Below are 18088 nucleotides of genomic sequence, written 5' to 3' on the forward strand. Positions count from 1 at the left end.
GTTACATTTCACACCAACATTTCCCTGCTTGACTGACAGATAAACCCCTCTTGAATCTTGAAATCGTGACTCTATTCTCAGCCTCCCACGCCTCAAACTCTGGTGAAGGTTGCATTTTAGTAAACAGTACAGTCCTTAACCATTTAAGACCCCCAGAAAAGCAAAGATTTGAGTTACAAATGTTCGCTTAAAAAATATTTATATTCAAAGATTTGTAAAAGAAAATCAAGTTAAAAAAAATAAATGCAGATCCTACAAGCCACGCTATGAGCTTGTAGATCTGCATTTTTTTAAATAAAATATATATATGGAGATAAGAGGTTTCTGGGCCCGACAGCAACGATATGAAGATGAGGTTGCAAATGGGTGAAGTGCTCCGCTCCTATAAGTAAAACTATAATCTGAGCTCTTCTTCCACCACACAGTGGACCATAATTGTTATTATTATGTCAAATGGACAAACACTTTGCCTGGTACAGTATAGTCAGCCAGAGGAATGCGAGGATCAAATGCACACACACACACACAGTGTAAACAGTGTATTTAGCGGAGCCATCTAACTATTGATATTTAATTTATGTATAAGAGTAAGGTCTAAGGAGGGGGGATTATGGCTGGCGTTTCGATCTCATGCACATGCACTCATTATAGCATTGTTGTGCCTCTCCGCCCGTTCTGTTGGTTTCCATTTCCAATAGCCGCCTGAGGACCTACGGGAGAGCGGCTTAACCCATTAAGACCGGGAACGCATCTGTGTGTAAGCACTTAAACCATTATTTTACACTTTGGGCTATTCAAAAATAGCAGATATACAAGCTCATAGCGCGGCACCGAGTGCCGCGCTATGAGCTTGTAGATCTGCTATTTTTTGGAAAAATCGTGAAAATGTGTGAAGATCTTTGAGTATTTATTTATTTATTTGGCTATTCAAAAAAGCAGACCTACAAGCTCATAGCGATATGAGCTTGTAGATCTGCTATTTTTTAGGAAAATCTTGAACATTTGTGCACATCTTTGAATATATATATTTTTTAAAGCGAACATTTTTAACTAAAATCTTTGCTTCTGGGGGGTCCCTGGAACAATATATGTTGAGATGGGGGTCCACGGCCAAATACAAATAATTTTGGGGGTTTTTGACATGAAAAAGGTTTGAGAACCACTGATATTATAGCAACATAAGTTTTTTCAAAGAACTGTTAGGATTTTAGAAATGTGGACATTTGTAGAATCCCCAGAAGCAAAGATTTGAGTTACAAATGTTCACGATAAAAAAAAAGAGCTTGCAGATCTACAAGTAGAATAGCAAGATCTTGTAGATCTGCTATTTTTTGATAGCCAAAGAAATCAAAAAATGACACACAGATCCGTTCCCGGTCTTAATGAGTTAAGAACCATTCCTCCCGGGCGTTTCATTAAATCACTGAACTAATGGGCCGCTTCCTGCTCTAACACTGTTGGCGTTGGGCTTTGGGTGGGGGGTGGGGCGGGGGGGAGGTCTTGTTGATTACTAAAGAGCATCGCCACTAAAATCGAGGGACACGACTGGAAATATCCCACCAACTAAAACTGCTACGGTACATGGCAGCCGTCTTCAATAGTTTTCAGGCCAAGGACCACTTAGCTGAGAGAGAGATGAATCGAGGACGCCCTCTTTTGAACCCTCTAGACTTAGTATGAACTGGACCTGAGTTGGCTCTGTATTGGGACCCTTTTTTTCCCGTCTACACTTATTCTTTTCGCCAAAAATAGCTGAACTGCAAGCCAATAGATCGGCTATTTTTTGGCTGGGAGGTTCAGGCCACTGAACATCTAGTGTTCGGGCTGCTATGCGGCCCTCACATCTTAAGGCAGCTCTCCACCGATACACTTCTAGATTACCGTCGATCAACGACCAAGCAGGTTCGGTCGTGTCCCAACCGGTAGAGCGGTCGATAGCCGTGGGGAAGTGAAGAGGGGGGAGAGAGGGGTCTAAAGGTTTGGTCCGAGCTGCAGTCCGAGCTGGCTCCAGTGTTGCCAAATTATGTGAGTGAAACAAGCAACCAGGTCTATGAAAAGAATCACCAACAGAAGTGACCAGTTTCACCACTTGAGCCCATATTACATCAGCTATTTTCAAAAAGAATCTTGAAAGCAAGACCAAATACACTTCAAACACACTTCAGAAACAAGTCCAAATAAAAGCAACCCGCAACTAGGAATATTTGCAAGCGACTTTATAGAAAAACAAGCCCAAAGTCGCTTGTAATAAGCAGACCTGGCAACACTGGTAGGATCTTGCAGACCAGCGCTGCCAGCTCTACGCAATGTACGCATCGGCCCGACAGTTTGTGCTGAACTAAATGCCAACTTTTGCCAGCAGACTGCCAGTCTGTTGTAGTCTGTTTTAGTCTGTTTGGTGGAGAGTCACCTTTATCTAGAGTTCGGTCTTCCACGCGATCCTCACACCTAACGTTGCACCGCCGATCTGACCAAAATGCTCATATATAGAGATCTATTTAGCTGTCAGTCCTTGTCCCTTTCATGCCCATAATGTGGAGATCCCTGATGTCATTAGCATATGCCCATATATGGGCATTTACTGGCTGGCTGGCCTCTGTGTATGGTTATGTCTGATTCATAGTGAAGGGGTTATGTCTAAGTCATAGTGAAGGGGTTATGTCTGAGTCATAGTGAAGGGGTTCTGTCTGAGTCATAGTGAAGGGGTTATGTCTGAGTCATAGTGACCGGCTTTGGTGGTCCTCCGGCTGGCCCGCCCTCCCATTGGCCAATTTTAATATAGGATGTTAGCCCCATGAATATGGATTCTGGGGTTTAAACTATTCAATCCTGGAACGCATCGGTGTCATTTTTGGGCGGTGAAACCGCCCCTATAAGTGAGGTTTGGAAATTTGTACAATTATCCTGCACTGTGAAATTTGTACAATTATCCTGCGCTGTGATTGGCCAAAAAGTACCCCGATGCTTTGTGATTGGCCAGTGTCACATGACACATGTGCATAGCCCTATATAAGAAACCATAACTTGAAAAAAAACAAAATTGGTTTTTTTCAAGTTATGGTTACATAACATCATAAAGAGTGTTTCAATAAATGTATTTATCTTTAGTACATGATTGGTTGACTCCATTCAGTATTGTGATTAGCTAGCAAGACACCGCCCACTTCACACAGGGTGTGATTTTTTGATTTCTTTGGCTATTCAAAAATAGCAGATCTACAAGCTCATAGCGCGGCACCGAGTGCCGCGCTATGAGCTTGTAGATCTGCTATTTTTGAAAAATCATGAGAATGTGTGCAATTATAGTATAAATTTTGTTAAAGCGAACATTTGTAACTGTCAAATGTCTCAGCAAATGTCTACATTTTTCTGAAAAAAACTGTTGCTATATTAGCGGTGCTCAAACTTTTCTTGTCAAGGACCCCCAAAATTATGTCTTTGGTCGTCGATCCCCTTCAAAATATGTTGTTCCAGGGACCCCCAGAAGCAAATATTTGAGTTAGAAATATTGTTTCAAAAGATATATATATTGAAAGATTTGCACAAATGTTCAATATTTAAAAAAAATAGCAGATCTACAAGCGTGTAGCGCGTGCCACGCTACGAGCTTGTATATCTGCTATTTTTGAATAGCCAAAAGTATAAAAATAATGGTTATAGATAAAATCTAAAATGACACAGCGTTCCTTTGAATGGTTAAACTGCGTTTGTTTGTGTGTTTGTTTGTTTGTTTGAGAAAGCCTTCCATGCAACGTGATGAGAGGCTTAGGGAAGTTGGCTCTCCACATACATAATTTAAGCCACTTGTCTCATCAATCAATGTCTGTTGAAGTGCCGATGGGTTTGTCTCCTGTTGCCACTGCATTGATGGCTCCATTGATTACTTTGACAGCACCTAACACCGCTGTTGTCTAGATGTCTTTGTTTGTTTGTTTGTTTGTTTGTTTGCTTGTTTTAAACATAGTGTTTATTGTCTCCGCCAGGCCGATAGGCATGGCGAGAGAGTATGTTTTGCCCCCTGTCCGTCCGTCCGTGTGTGTGTCCGTCCGTGTGTCCGTGTGTCCGTCCTGTCTGTGTGTTAGCAGCTAATCTCTGGCACCGTTGGCCCGGTCGCTGCAAAACTGTGCACACACACTCCCTGGATGCCAATTCAGAACCTCTGCCCCACATTTTTCACATGGGCCTGTTATAGCGCCACCTGGAGGCCGATGTGTGCAAACACATTTTTTCCCATTACTCCTACAGCTTTTAATTAAACGTCATGCAAATCGGTACACAGTATCTCTATAGTCATGTGATCAACCCGGATCTGTTCAATTTCCCATATTCCATCCTCATTGGCTAAGGTTGGCTTCCAAAGTTTGCAGGATTGGTTAGTTTTGAACAAACTGCCTCAAATCATGAACGCAGCTTGCCATTTCCATAAAATTGCAAACGTACATTCCCACTAGGCCGAGGAAGAAATGCCACTTAAAACTTTTCAAATCAGCCTCATGGTGGCGCTATAACAGGCCAATTTGCATTTTTAACTATAACTGCACCGATCTGCGTGAAACTTTGCACGCATACTCCCTAGAGGCCAAGGAAAAACATTGCACTGCATTTTTTATATCTGATTTTTACAGCGCCACCAGGAGGCCAACTTATGTCAATAACATTTTTGGATATTAATCCTTCAGATTTTATCCAAACATCACGCAAATCGGTACACAGTATCTCTATAGTCATGTGATCAAGACGCATCTGTCCGATATTTCATATTCCATCCTGATTGGCTAAGGTTGGCTTCCAAAATTTGCAGGATTGGTCAGTCTTGAACAAAATGTCTCAAATCATGAAAGCAGCTTGCGATTTCCGTGAAAATGTGCACGCACATTCCCACTAGGCCGCGGAAGAAATGCCACCCTTTTCGCATTGCCCTGTTATAGTGCCACCAGCAGGTCTACTTTAGCAAAACACATTTTTGCAACAAAATGCCTCAAATCATGAATGCACGCACATTCCCACTAGGCCGAGGAAGAAATGCCACCCTTTTCACATTGGCCTATTATAGCGCCACCAGGAGGCCACAATAACCTACCTGACCTGGCGGAGACCTGTGCTCCGAGGAGCACTTTTTCTAGTTTTTGTATGTATTGTGAAGCGTCCTTGAGTTTTTGAAAGGCGCTATATACATTCAAGTTATTTGTTTTAATCGTTTGATAATAAAATGATGGATTCCCATTCATTAATGTGTATTTTTAGATTTTTGTTTTAACTAAACATAAAATAAAATTAAATGTGTACCCCTGTAGTAATTCTGAGGACCCACTACGTGTCCCAGACCCTCCGTTGAAGACCAATTGTAGCCTACATCGTCTCTGTCGAGTGGAAACCTCTTATGTCCAAAACTGTTCAAATTCAAAAACAGCAAAAGTCGCAGATCTGCTACTTTTGATGTTTTTGTGTGACGCTGTAGTATGATCAAGTCGGGCGTCAATTTACGAAAAAAACACAAAGTTGCGTTCGGGAACAGATGCGTTCCCGGTCTTAATGGATTTAAGCCGCTCTCCCGTAGGCCCTCAGGCGGCTATTGGAATACGGAGAGAAGAGGTTTCTGCCCGAGAACAACGATTTACCATCAGGTACCTCCAAACCTCTCAACATCTACAAAGCTACGACACATAAATTAGAAATATATGAATCCAGATACTAATGCCCCCCCCTCAACTCAACTTTATATTTGTTTGTTATCTTTATTTGTCTCTTCTTATTATTTTGTCAGCACAGTTTGTGCGGTAGGATTTCACACCAACATGTCCCTGCTTGACTGACAGATAAACCCTCTTGAATCTTGAAATCGTGACTCCATTCTCAGCCTCCCACTCTTCAAACTCTGTGAAGGTTGCATTTTATCAACAATACATTCCTTAACTATTTTAAATCCCTATTTTCTACTTTGTCATACGACGAAAACAGCCCATATCTCCAAGCTTGGAGATCGGCTGGTTTTCACTGTTGGTTAAAGGGATAGTTTAACCGGGGAAAAAAAACACCCTTTTTTTCTATCGATTAGTTACCCCATGGAGACTTGAATTAATGGATATTTTTTAGGTTTTGTCGCATTCCCAAGCCAATAGTTCGATGACCAGCGGACCAGTAGGCAACGGTTCCGGAGACACAAAGGAGTCTCTTTGTGTCTCCTACTGGAACCCACTGCTCGTCATTTATTCAATCAATTAAGTCAATTATTGGCTTAGGAACGCGACAAGAACAACAACGTATCCATGAATTCAAGTCTCCATGGTGTGACTAATCGACATAGGAAAAAAAAGTCATGTTGGGGGTGAACTATCCCTTTAAAGTGTGTGTAAAACGTGTGCACATCTTTTCTCCTATAATAATGACGTAGTCCTAAATAAGGGGTCACCAGGTTGAGAGAGGTGAACTCACTGGGGAAGGGGGGGGTCTTTGACTCCAGTGGCATTGACCTATACTGTTGATGTTGATGAAGTGGGTGACATCCTCACGCCAGCGCTTCGCCTCCCTCCCTCCCTCCCTCCCTCCCTCCCTCCCTTCCGTCCGTCCTTTCCGACTGTGTGTGTGTGTGTGGGGGTGGGGGTGGGGGGGGGGGGGGGCATTGAGTCATACGGAAAATAATACATTTGCTTTCTATGGATTAGTCACCCCATGGACACTTGAATTCATGGATATTTTTGGGGTTTTACTTAGAGTAAAAGTATCAATACTGCAAGCAAAGGTCTGTTACAAGTAAAGGTCCGGAATTAAAAATGTATTTGAGTGAAGGTACAAAGGTATTGGTATCAAAATGTACTTAAAGTATCAAAATTAAAAGTACTCATTATGCAGAATGTCCCATTTCACAAGTTTTCAAATGTGTACAAATCTTTTTGAAAATAGCAGTTCTGCAAGCTCACAATGCGTCGCATGTAATGTATGTTTTGTAATAATAATCTTAAAATCTACAAAGTAACTAGTAACAAAAGTTTTCAAATAATTGTAGTGGAGTACAATAGTTGCCTCTGAGATGTAGCATGTAGTGAAGTAAAAGTATTGGAAATTGGAAATACTCAAGTAAAGTACAAACACCAGAAAATGGTACAAAAAAGTACAGTACTTGAGGTACTTAGTTGCTTCCCTCCAATGATACACATACACACACACGTGTGTACACGCACACGCGCACACACACGCACACGCACACACACGCACTCACACAGTCATTATTACCTGCGGCAGTTCCATCCGCAGAGTGGAGAGCGAGCCTCTCACTCGGACAGGATCATTTTAATATAATTGCGATGCAAATGACAGCATCTCTCTCATTGGTATTCACACAGACCAATGACAGCATCTCTCTCATTGGTATTCACACAGACACGCTCATGTAATCATTAAGAGTGTGGACTGTGGACACTGTTCACCGTCTCCTCACTCACCGCCAGAGGAGAAGCTCTGTGTACTATGGACCAGTGGTTTCTCAAAGTGGGGTACGGGGACCCCCAGGGGTCCTTGGGGGGGCTACCAGGGGGTCCCCAGCTAAATAAGTTAATGTAGAGTCACAATCATTTTAACCACTGTAACCATTATTGTATATTTTGGCTATTCAAAAATAGCAGATCTACAAGCTCATAGCATAGAACTTGTAGATCTGCTATTTTTGAAAAATCTTGAACATTTGTGATTTCTTTTGTATATTTGTTTTTTAAAGCGAATATTTGTGACTCAAATCTTTGCTTCTGTGGGGTCCCTGGAACAACATATTTTGGGTTGGGGGTCCGCGGCAACTGTATTAAAAAAAATGTTTTTAAATAGCCGATCTACAAGCCCACAACGCATCGTAATGCGACGCATTGTGGGCCTGTAGATCTGCTTTTTTTCTTGAAATATCCTATTTACGAATCATAGGATTAAAGTGGTTAAATTGAATGTGTTATTATATCAACTATAATTTTGCTGGGGACCCCGTCATGGAACCCACTCAAGGACTCCACGGGGGTCCCTGGGACCCTTTACTTTTTAGAACCTTCCGCCTCTACACGCCTTGAAGGACGGCCCAACATGAAACCTAACCTAAAAACACACCCTGGTGATAAATGGATCACGTTGTTACCCCGACAATTTAGCAATTTTCAGCCGTCTAATATTAATTAGGAAGCGCCCAGCCGTGCAAATCAAAGACATAACGGGCTGTGCGCTGTGTCAGAGTCTGTGGGTCTTTCATATCGGGGGGCTGGCCAAGTACTGCAGCACATTCTGATGTATTTTTGGTCTGTCTTTTCAATAAAATTTAGTTTTTGTCATATTTAAGTGATCTGAAATGTTTTTGCTTTCAGTCTAGTTTCAGTTGATTAAATATCATAAGATTTTAGCGACTTCAATCTACCTTTGATTTGGTCGACTAACATGTATTTTGGGGCGGAACGTGGCAGTGCCGTAATGCCTGATGTTCAGACCAGCTACCGAAAATCTGCTGATCTACAAGCTCACAACGCGAGCTTGTAGATCGGCTGTCTGAAATCCTAGGTCTGTGTCTCATAAGAGGGATGTAGACACTTCAGAAACCCACCTACCAGTGACATCATCGCTAGGCAGTTTTCCTTTTTATTTCTAAGCAAGATTTCAAATGTTTTCATTTTTATTTTGTATGTATTGCCTCAAACTCCTACAATTCCAAGTGATTGTCATGCAGGGTGGCGTCCCCAGTTCATGTCCTGAAAATGCTTTAGAACCATGCACTGGCCTAATGCATAGTTCATTGGGATTGAGTCCTTGAAACGAAAAAAAGTTTGAAAATCACTCTTCTTACTCGGCAGACAACTCATTATAAGTGAGTTGCAGTTGCATTCATAAACAATGACATCATTGCGGTATTGGAAGCGTGTGTGTGTGTGTGTGTGTGTGTGTGTGTGTGTGTGTGTGTGTGTGTGTGTGTGTGTGTGTGTGTGTGTGTGTGTGTGTGTGTGTGTGTGTGTGTGTGTGTGTGTGTGTGTGTGTGTGTGTGTGTGTGTGTGTGTGTGTGTGTGTGTGTGTGTGTGTGTGTGTGTGTGTGTGTGTAAAACCACTATAGCATAAATAGAGTGGATCAATAAGAAGTGTATTATGTTGCCACAGGGTTAGTTGAAGGGAAACTGGACACGAGACGGCCTGTTGGAATGATATGCTGTACAGTTTGTTGTCTTGTAGTTTGACTGTGGCTGGGTCAGAACGCTGTTGTCTTGTAGTTTGACTGTAGCTGGGTCAGAACGCTGTTGTCTTGTAGTTTGACTGTAGCTGGGTCAGAACGCTGTTGTCTTGTAGTTTGACTGTAGCTGGGTCAGAACACTGTTGTCTTGTAGTTTGACTGTGGCTGGGTCAGAACACTGTTGTCTTGTAGTTTGACTGTGGCTGGGTCAGAACACTGTTGTCTTGTAGTTTGACTGTGGCTGGGTCAGAACACTGTTGTCTTGTAGTTTGACTGTAGCTGGGTCAGAACACTGTTGTCTTGTAGTTTGACTGTGGCTGGGTCAGAACACTGTTGTCTTGTAGTTTGACTGTGGCTGGGTCAGAACACTGTTGTCTTGTAGTTTGACTGTGGCTGGGTCAAAACACTGACTACAGTGAGTGGGCTCAACACGTAAAATAGAGGGGCCGTGGCCAAACCTTTTAGCTTGAGACCTGAAAGATACATTTTACATCTACCTGGGACCCAAACTAGTGAAAATAGCAGATCTACAAGGCAAGCTCACACGCCATCAGCTGGATGAAGCTGAAGCTGAATTACCCCCACAGGATTATCAAAGCGCTCTCTCCACCACACGTTTGAGCGGCTCTGTACTAGTGTCTTTTCTGTTATTGTGGGGAAAGCTTTCGCTGAAAATAGCCGATTGACAAGACCCCCCGTTTGATATGTGTTGGGCTACGGACCCCCCATTTGATAACATTTGTATCTCAATCTACAGTGAATTCTCAGTGATAATAATTGAACTCAGCGAGTGTGCAAATGGATCCAGTTTGGTTCCGTTTGCACACTCTCTGAGACTCACAGGCCCGTAAATCAGTGGTTCTCAAACTTTCTTTGCGTCAAGGACCCACAAATTGACACATAATAGCCCACGGACCCCTATTTGAAAAGATATGCCAGGGACTCAACCATTTTAATCTCTTGGGGGTCCCAATCTACACTGTAGTATCATCGTCCGTGTTAATTTAACTCTTGACAGGGTACAAATGGAACCCTGTCAAGATTTGTACCCTCTCAGAGTTACAGACACATAAGGGTCAATTTGGTTCCTAATTCATTTGTCAGGACCCCCTGGAACCCCCTCAAGCACCCCTGGGGGCAGGTTCGGTGCCCCGAGCGGTTCCCCCGGCATCCGTGTGCTAATGGCTACCATTAGCATGTATTGTGTAACAGTGTGTCCTAGGCAGCTGTGAATGGGTGAATGTGACATTACATCAAAGCTCCTTCGATGGTCGGGTAAAGACTAGGAAGGCCTTGTGTGAACGTAGTCCATTATTTTACCCATTAACCAAGCAGAGAGAGTTTTTTTTCCCCTTTTTTCTGGAACCTGTGAACAAGCCAAACTATTGACTATACTTTTTCTTTTAAATCAATGATGCGCGCACATCAATGGCACACAAAAATTACCCCATTTATGTTGTTTCAAAGACAGTTATTATTCAATAATGGGAGCCCACTTCCCATCCCCATGTCAGCGTACAAAGAACCAACGCTCTAATCTTCAAGTGACACGTGCTAGAGCCACGCCATTGACGATGAATTCATGCGTGACTCTCTGTGTGTGTGTGTGTGTGTGTGTGTGTGCGCTGCGCTCGTGGAATGTTTGTCTGGGGTTTCCTTTTTCTTTTTCTTCTTTTTTCTCTCCTTCCCTTTACGACGGTAATAAGCTTATTTTCTTAGTGAGAGTTCTGAAGCATAAAATGTACTTATAGCCACACCGTCACGGTATCCACAAAGTACTGTATAAGCCTGAACTCAGTTTCAAACGTTGTTTGCTCCATTAAGCCACTAAAACCGGGAACAGCATCTGTGTAACCACTTAAAACCATTATTTTATACTTTGGCTATTCAAAAAAATTCAAAAAGCTATGAGCTTGTAGATCTGCTATTTTTGAAAAACGTGAAAATGTGTGGAAATCTTTGAATATATATATATTTTAAAGCTAACGTTTTTTCACTCAAATCTTTGCTTCTGGGGGGTCCCTGGGATACAATATTTTGAGATGGGAATCGGTGGCCAAATACATATTATTCTGGGGGTCCTTGACATGAAGTTCTGTTAAAAAAGTAAAGGAAAAGGAAGGAAAGGAAAAGGTTTGAGCACCACTGACATAGCAACATATAGGTTTTTCAGAAAACGGTTAGGATTTAGAAGACGTTTGTTAGATGCGTTCCCGTATTGAAAGGGTTAAAGCCCTTTCCGCGTAACCTCACAGATTAGTCTCAGCTGCTGTTGTTTGCGTTTTGGTGACGATAATGGTCATGTACACAAGAGGCGACGCTATTGTGCTCCACGCTATAGCAAGGGGTGTCGACGCAGATATACACATGAAAGCCACTCGCACACAGGACTGTGTAAGCATGAGTGTGCTGGTGTAACTGTACATTGGTGGAGAGTAACTAGGTACATTTTTTCAGTAATGTTCTTTAGGTACAGTTTTGAGGTTCTTTTACTTCACTGGAGTATTTTCAATTGTCAGTACTTTTACTTCTACTCCACGTACATCTCAGAGGGAAATATTGTACTCTTGCTCCACTACAATTAATGAATACTTGAGTTACTTAGTTACTTTGTAGATTTAGAGTATTATTACAAAACATGCATTAACCACTTCAGCCCTATATACATTTTGAAAATAGTAGATCTACAAGCTCACAGTGCGTCACATCTTGTGAAATGGGACATTCTGCATAATGAGTACTTTCTACCATTGGTACTTTATGTACATTTTGATATTTCCGCACTTTTACTTGTAATGTAGAAATACTCTGTTACAAGGGAGCAATTCTCTTTATGTCGTATTACATTATTGGTGGAAATTCCAGGCTAATGGAAACTACAGCCTTTCTCTTCCTGGGAAGTTAGCACACTGACCTAAAAGCCATCGCATCAATACAAACAAAAACAAGTTTGAAGTCTTAAATGACCCTGGCACATTTTCAAACCATCCACAGTCCACCTCTGAGACACAGCCGTCGCATAGTGAGCATTATTGAGGACCCATATATGGACTGGAGGTGATGTTGAAAAAAGGAATAATAATAAAAAGCTTTAAAGTGACATGGGGAGCCCCATGGCTTTCTTAGTCTAGTGCCACCCTTAGGTCAAAATCTATAATGTCATACGACATAGAGAGAATTGCTCCCTTGTAACAGAGTATTTCTACATTGCAGTATTGATACTTTCACTTAAGTAAAACATGTGAGTACTTTATCCACCACTGGTAGGCTACTGTAGTTGTTTAAGTACCAGAAATGTATAATTTGAGGGCACATATTTTCAAAGTTGGGGGCTGTGGGTTGTGCAAAGGGGGGGCATATCGGAAAGTATAGTGAGAAACAACAACAACAAATATAGCCTATAATATCTGAAATTAAATTCATAACATTTAATTGTTTTGCCGCTTTCAACCCAGCTCCCCTTTTTTTTTGTCGTTATTGTCAACTTCTTTCACCAGCTCATAAATTGGCTATTTTTACTACAGCTAAAGGCTATGCCTTTATGGGGGTCCTCAACAAAAAAAAGATATGAGAGGTCGCACAGCTCGTAAGCCACGGTGCAAAAACATATTTTAATATGAAACCAACCAACGTTTCGACCTTACACAGAGGTCTTTTTCGGGGAATAATGAAGACGACCTAATTACGGGGGTGCTTGGCTTTGCAAAGGTTTGGGAACCTCTGTTTTTTAGGGTCATCTTTTATGGGCTCCCAGATGTTAAGTGGTCACGCCACTGTGCCTATATCCACCTTTATACACCAATCGTTTAACTCATTGGTTCACAAAGTGGGGTCCGGGCAACATTTGTTAATACAGCATCACACAAATTTTAACCACTTCATCCATATATACGTTGGCTATTAAAACAATGCAGATATACAAGATCACAGCACGTCGTTTGTACATCTGTTATTTCTGAACTTAAAAAAAATATATATATCCCACGATTCTGTAACCAATTTTTTTCACCCAGTGCCAATTGCCTATGTAATCCTGGGCGCTTCTCTCCCTCTGCCAGCCTGGGGAGAGCCCTGAACTAAGCTCATGCCTCCTACAACATTTACAACGCATGAGGAGCTAGCAAGCCGCTACGACGTAGCGTGTGGAAGGAACACGTTATTCCAACCAGTTTCCTTCCCCTCCATCAGGCGCCCCAGCTGACCAGGGGAGGCAGTACAGTGACCAGGATTACTGTATGTTTTATTTTAGGGTACCTACCATAGGGCAGGAGTTTCCAAAGTTGGGGTCGTGACCCCACTTGGGGTCGCGGGACACTGACGGTGGGGTCGAGAAATTATTTAGGGTAATTTCTTATTTTTTAATGATTACAAAATTACATTTTACCCATCTCATTAGGTACTGTAAATGTGATTGATTGAATTCTATATTAACAAGATTATTAACAGTACAAGTAGTAGGCCTACAGTCAAAAGTCATACTAAAATACATTACAAATGCGCACCGAACGTGCACGTTTATGTGCATAAATAACCTCCACGGCCACATTATGTTGGGGTCGCGGGCTGAAAAGTTTGGGAACCCATGCCCTAGGGGAGAATTATTTTGAATAATCGTGATTTTAGTTTTTACATGAACCTTCTCTTCTGGGGGTCCCTGGCACAAAACCTATTCAGACGGGGGTCCACAGCAAAATACATATCAATTTGGGGGGGGTCCTGGACATGAAAAATATGAGCTTTTTCATGTCAAAAAGTCAAAGAGTTTGACTGTTTCATGCCAAACTTATATAAAACGTACACAAATGCCCCTTTGCAGTCAGAGCGAGAGAAAAAGCACCGTTTCAACGAGTCCGTCTCTGCTCCACTGTGGGCGAGCAGGTTGGCAGAATGCTTCATAGTCTCAAACTCACGGCCTCTCAGAGATTGGCGTGTACTTTGACTCCATTAGCGGGATGCCACTTATTTTATTCATGCAAGGGCCCCTTTCATTCATATTTGATATATATCAATATACAAGCCATGCGCAGCGGTGTAAAGTAACTAAGTACATTTACTCAAGTGCTGTACTTAAGTACAGTTTTGAGGTACTTTTACTTTACTGGAGTATTTCCAATTTTCAGTACTTTTACTTCTACACGACTACATGTCAGGCAAAGATCATGTCAGGCAAATATTGTACTTTTACGCCACTACAATTATTTGAAAACTTTAGTTACTTTGATTATTATTACAAAACATACACTTCAGCCCTATATACATTTCGACCATTTGAAAATAGCCGATCTACAAGCTCACAATGCGTCGGCCGTCGTGATGCGACGCCAGTGTTAATGTGAGCTTGTAGATCGGCTATTTTCAAAAGATTTTTAGACATTTCGTACATTTGAAAACTTGTGAAATGGGACAATCTGCATAATCAGTACTTTCTACTTTTGGTACTTTAAGTACATTTTGACACCAATACTTTTGTACTTTTACTCAAGTCAATTTTGAATTCCTGACTTTTACTTGTAACGGAGTACTTCTTACATTGCAGTATTGATACTTTTACTTAAGTTAAACATTTGAGTATACTTTATCCACCACTGGCCATGCGATGTCCTCAAGCCAGGCCTGGGCTGCTTGAAAATAACTAAATAACGGAATAAAACACAGAGATGTCTTGAGAATGAGCCGGAGGGCAATGGAACAAGGCAGCAGTTACATCTACCCCTCCCCCCCCCCGCCACCCCCACAGGAAATTGAATTAATGGGGGTTCAGGCCATCTGGTTCTGACACAAATATCTGTGAGTTGCTTCCAATACGCTTCTAAGTTTCAGAAACCAGTGGTGTAAAGTACATTTTACTCAAGTACTGTACTTAAGTACAATTTTGAGAGTATTTCCAGTTTTCAGTGCTTCTACTCCACTGCATCTCAGAGGCAAATATTGTACTTTTACTCCACGACAATTATATGGAAACTTTAGTTACTTTTACTTCACAAAACATACATTATCCACTTCACCCCTATATGCATTTGAAAATAGCCGATCTGCAAGCTCACAATGTGTCACGATGTGATGCGACGCAGCTTATAGATCTGCTATTTGCTAAACATTGAGTACTTTCTTCTTTTTTGTTACTTTGGGGTACATTTTGATGCCAATACTTTTGTACTTTTACTCAAGTCAATTTTTTATTCCGGACTTTCACTTGTAACAGAGTATTTCTACATCATTGCAGTATTGATACTTTTACTCAACCCATTAAGACCGGGAAAGCATCTCTGTCATTTTTGATTTCTTTGGCTGTTAATAGCAGATCTACAAGCTCATGCTATGAGCTTGTAGATCTGCTATTTTTGAAAAATCGTGAAGAATGTTGCAAACCTTTGAATATATATATTTTTAAAGCGAACATTTGTAACCCAAATCTTTGCTTCTGGGGGGTCCCTGGGATAAAAAAATATTTTGAGATGGGGGTCCGCAGCCAAATACATAATTTTGGGGGTCCTTGACATGAAAAAGTTTGAGAACCACTGATATAGTAACATAGGTTTTTCAGAAAACTGTTAGGATTTAGAAAACATTTTGTGGAATCTGCCTCAGGTCTTAATGGGTTAGAGTATTTCTACATTGCAGTATTGATACTTTTACTCAAGTAAATCATGTGAATACTTCTTTTTTTTCCACCACAGCTAAGTTCATGTGCCTCTGCAGCAGCATGCCCTGCGCCCCGCCCCCATGCTGCAGAGTCCAGAGCTCTCTTATAGATATAATGAAATCAAATCACCGCGGCCAAGCCCAAAGAATTCCTCTCATTTTGATCAAATTACCACAGCCAGCCCCCAACAGAGATTTGTTTCATTTTTTAAGGTTAATGTGTCTCTAAAGCGCACAAAAAACTTAACTCACTTTCACTGATCCACCCTGACAGGTTGTAATGGTCTCTGCTCCATACGGCTGCAACCTATCCAAACCTCATATCTCCAGATTCTAACTTTTTTTGGTGTTTTTGTCGTAAATCGGTGCCCTATTTGCCCATACTACAGCCCATACTACAGTGCAGTGGTCTAAAATAACTAAGAACATTTACTCAAGTACAATTTTGTGATAGTTTTACTTTACTGGAGTATTTCCAAATAGCAGAACTTTTACTTCTACTCCACTGCATCTCAGAGCCAAATATTATACTTTTACTTCACTACAATTATTTGAAAACTTTAGTTACTTTGTAGATTTTGATTATTATTACAACACATACATTACCCACTTCAGCCCTATATACATTTCGGCCATTTATAGCCAATCTACAAGCTCACAATGCGTCGCATCGCGACGCATTGTGAGCTTGTGGATCTGCTTTTTTCAAAAGATTTGTATAGCATATTGAACTTGTGCAATGGGACATTGAGTACTTTTGAGTACTTTTACTTTTGGTACTTTAAGTATATTTTGATGCCAATACTTTTGTACTTTTACTCGAGTAAATTTTGAATACAAGACTTTCACTTGTAACAGAGTATTTCTACATCGTGCGGTATTGATACTTTTACTTAAGTAAGACATGTGGGTACTTTTTCCACCACTGCTACGAGCGTCACACAAAAGCATCAAAAGTAGCAGATCTGCAAGCTCGAAACGCGGCGCGAAGCGTTTAGAGCTTGTAGATCTGATACTTTTGATGCTTTTGAATTTGAATCCTGAAAAGTAACAGTTCTGGACATATGAGGTTTACACCCGACGGAGACGATATGTAGAACTCAGTGATTTGAAGCCTACAGCCTGCAGTATAGCTTCATGTGCACCTCAGTGCTCTGTGCACTGGCTGATTGAACCACTTCACACCCACAGTATAATATATAATATCGTTGCCGTCAGGTAGAAAAACCTCATACTGTTCGTCCAAAAGCATTACTTTTCAGGAAAATGGAGGAGGAATAAAGAACCCGTGTTCCAGCACGCTGGGCAAGACCTGCGGTTGAGTGTCTAAACCATACATGGGCAACTGGCGGCCCCCCACCTTCACTTAATGCGGCCCCGCAGGTTAAAAAAAAAAAAAAAAAAAAAAAAAAAATGCGAACTTTCGGGGACAGAGCCTTCAGTGTGGCAGCTCCCACCCTGTGGAACTCCATCCCAATAGGGATTCGCCATGCTCCAACACTGGACTCTTTTAAAGCTGCCTTGAAAAGACACCTATTCTCTCAGGCTTATGGCATATAGTTGTTTTTTGTTTGTTTGTTCAGTTGTCTGTTATTTGTTCATTGTTCTGATGTAAAGCGTCCTTGGGTTTATGAAAGGCGCTATATAAATTCAAGCTATTATTATTATTATTATTTAATATTCGGAATACTGATATATTATTGATTTCAGCTGTTACAATTCCAAACACGACCCGCTTTAATTACTTCAGTCTATATTAGTAGCTCAATGACTAGTATTAAAATTCTATTGTCTTTTTTATGTCCAATGTATTTGTATTTAAGTTCATAAAGTTGACACAAGTATAACTAAATGCATTTGAAATTACTTTTCAGGATGCCAATAAAAAAAAAAGGCAAAAATAGCCGATCTACAAGCTCAAAATGCGTCGAACTGCGACGCGTTTTGAGCTTGTAGATTGGCTATTTTTGCTACTTTTGTGTGACGTAGAATGGTGAAGTACGGCATTAATTTACGAAAAAAGTTAAAATATAGAGATAAGAGGTGTCTAACAGTATATGCAATGTGGCCCTTTGGAGTGAGTGTGGAATTATAGTGCCCCCTCTCCATCAACAAAGTTGCCCACCCCTGGTCTAAACGGAAGTACCGGAATTTGACCCTTTACAAAATGAATGTGTTAACGTTCTCTCTCTGTGAATGAGTGTTGTGATTGGTCGAAAAACATCGTTTCATGGAGAAATACGAATGACGGAAGTCTCACCC

This window comes from Gymnoscopelus braueri, assembly GCF_963280865.1.
Source record: "Gymnoscopelus braueri genome assembly, chromosome: 24".
Classification (NCBI taxonomy): Eukaryota; Metazoa; Chordata; class Actinopteri; order Myctophiformes; family Myctophidae; genus Gymnoscopelus; species Gymnoscopelus braueri.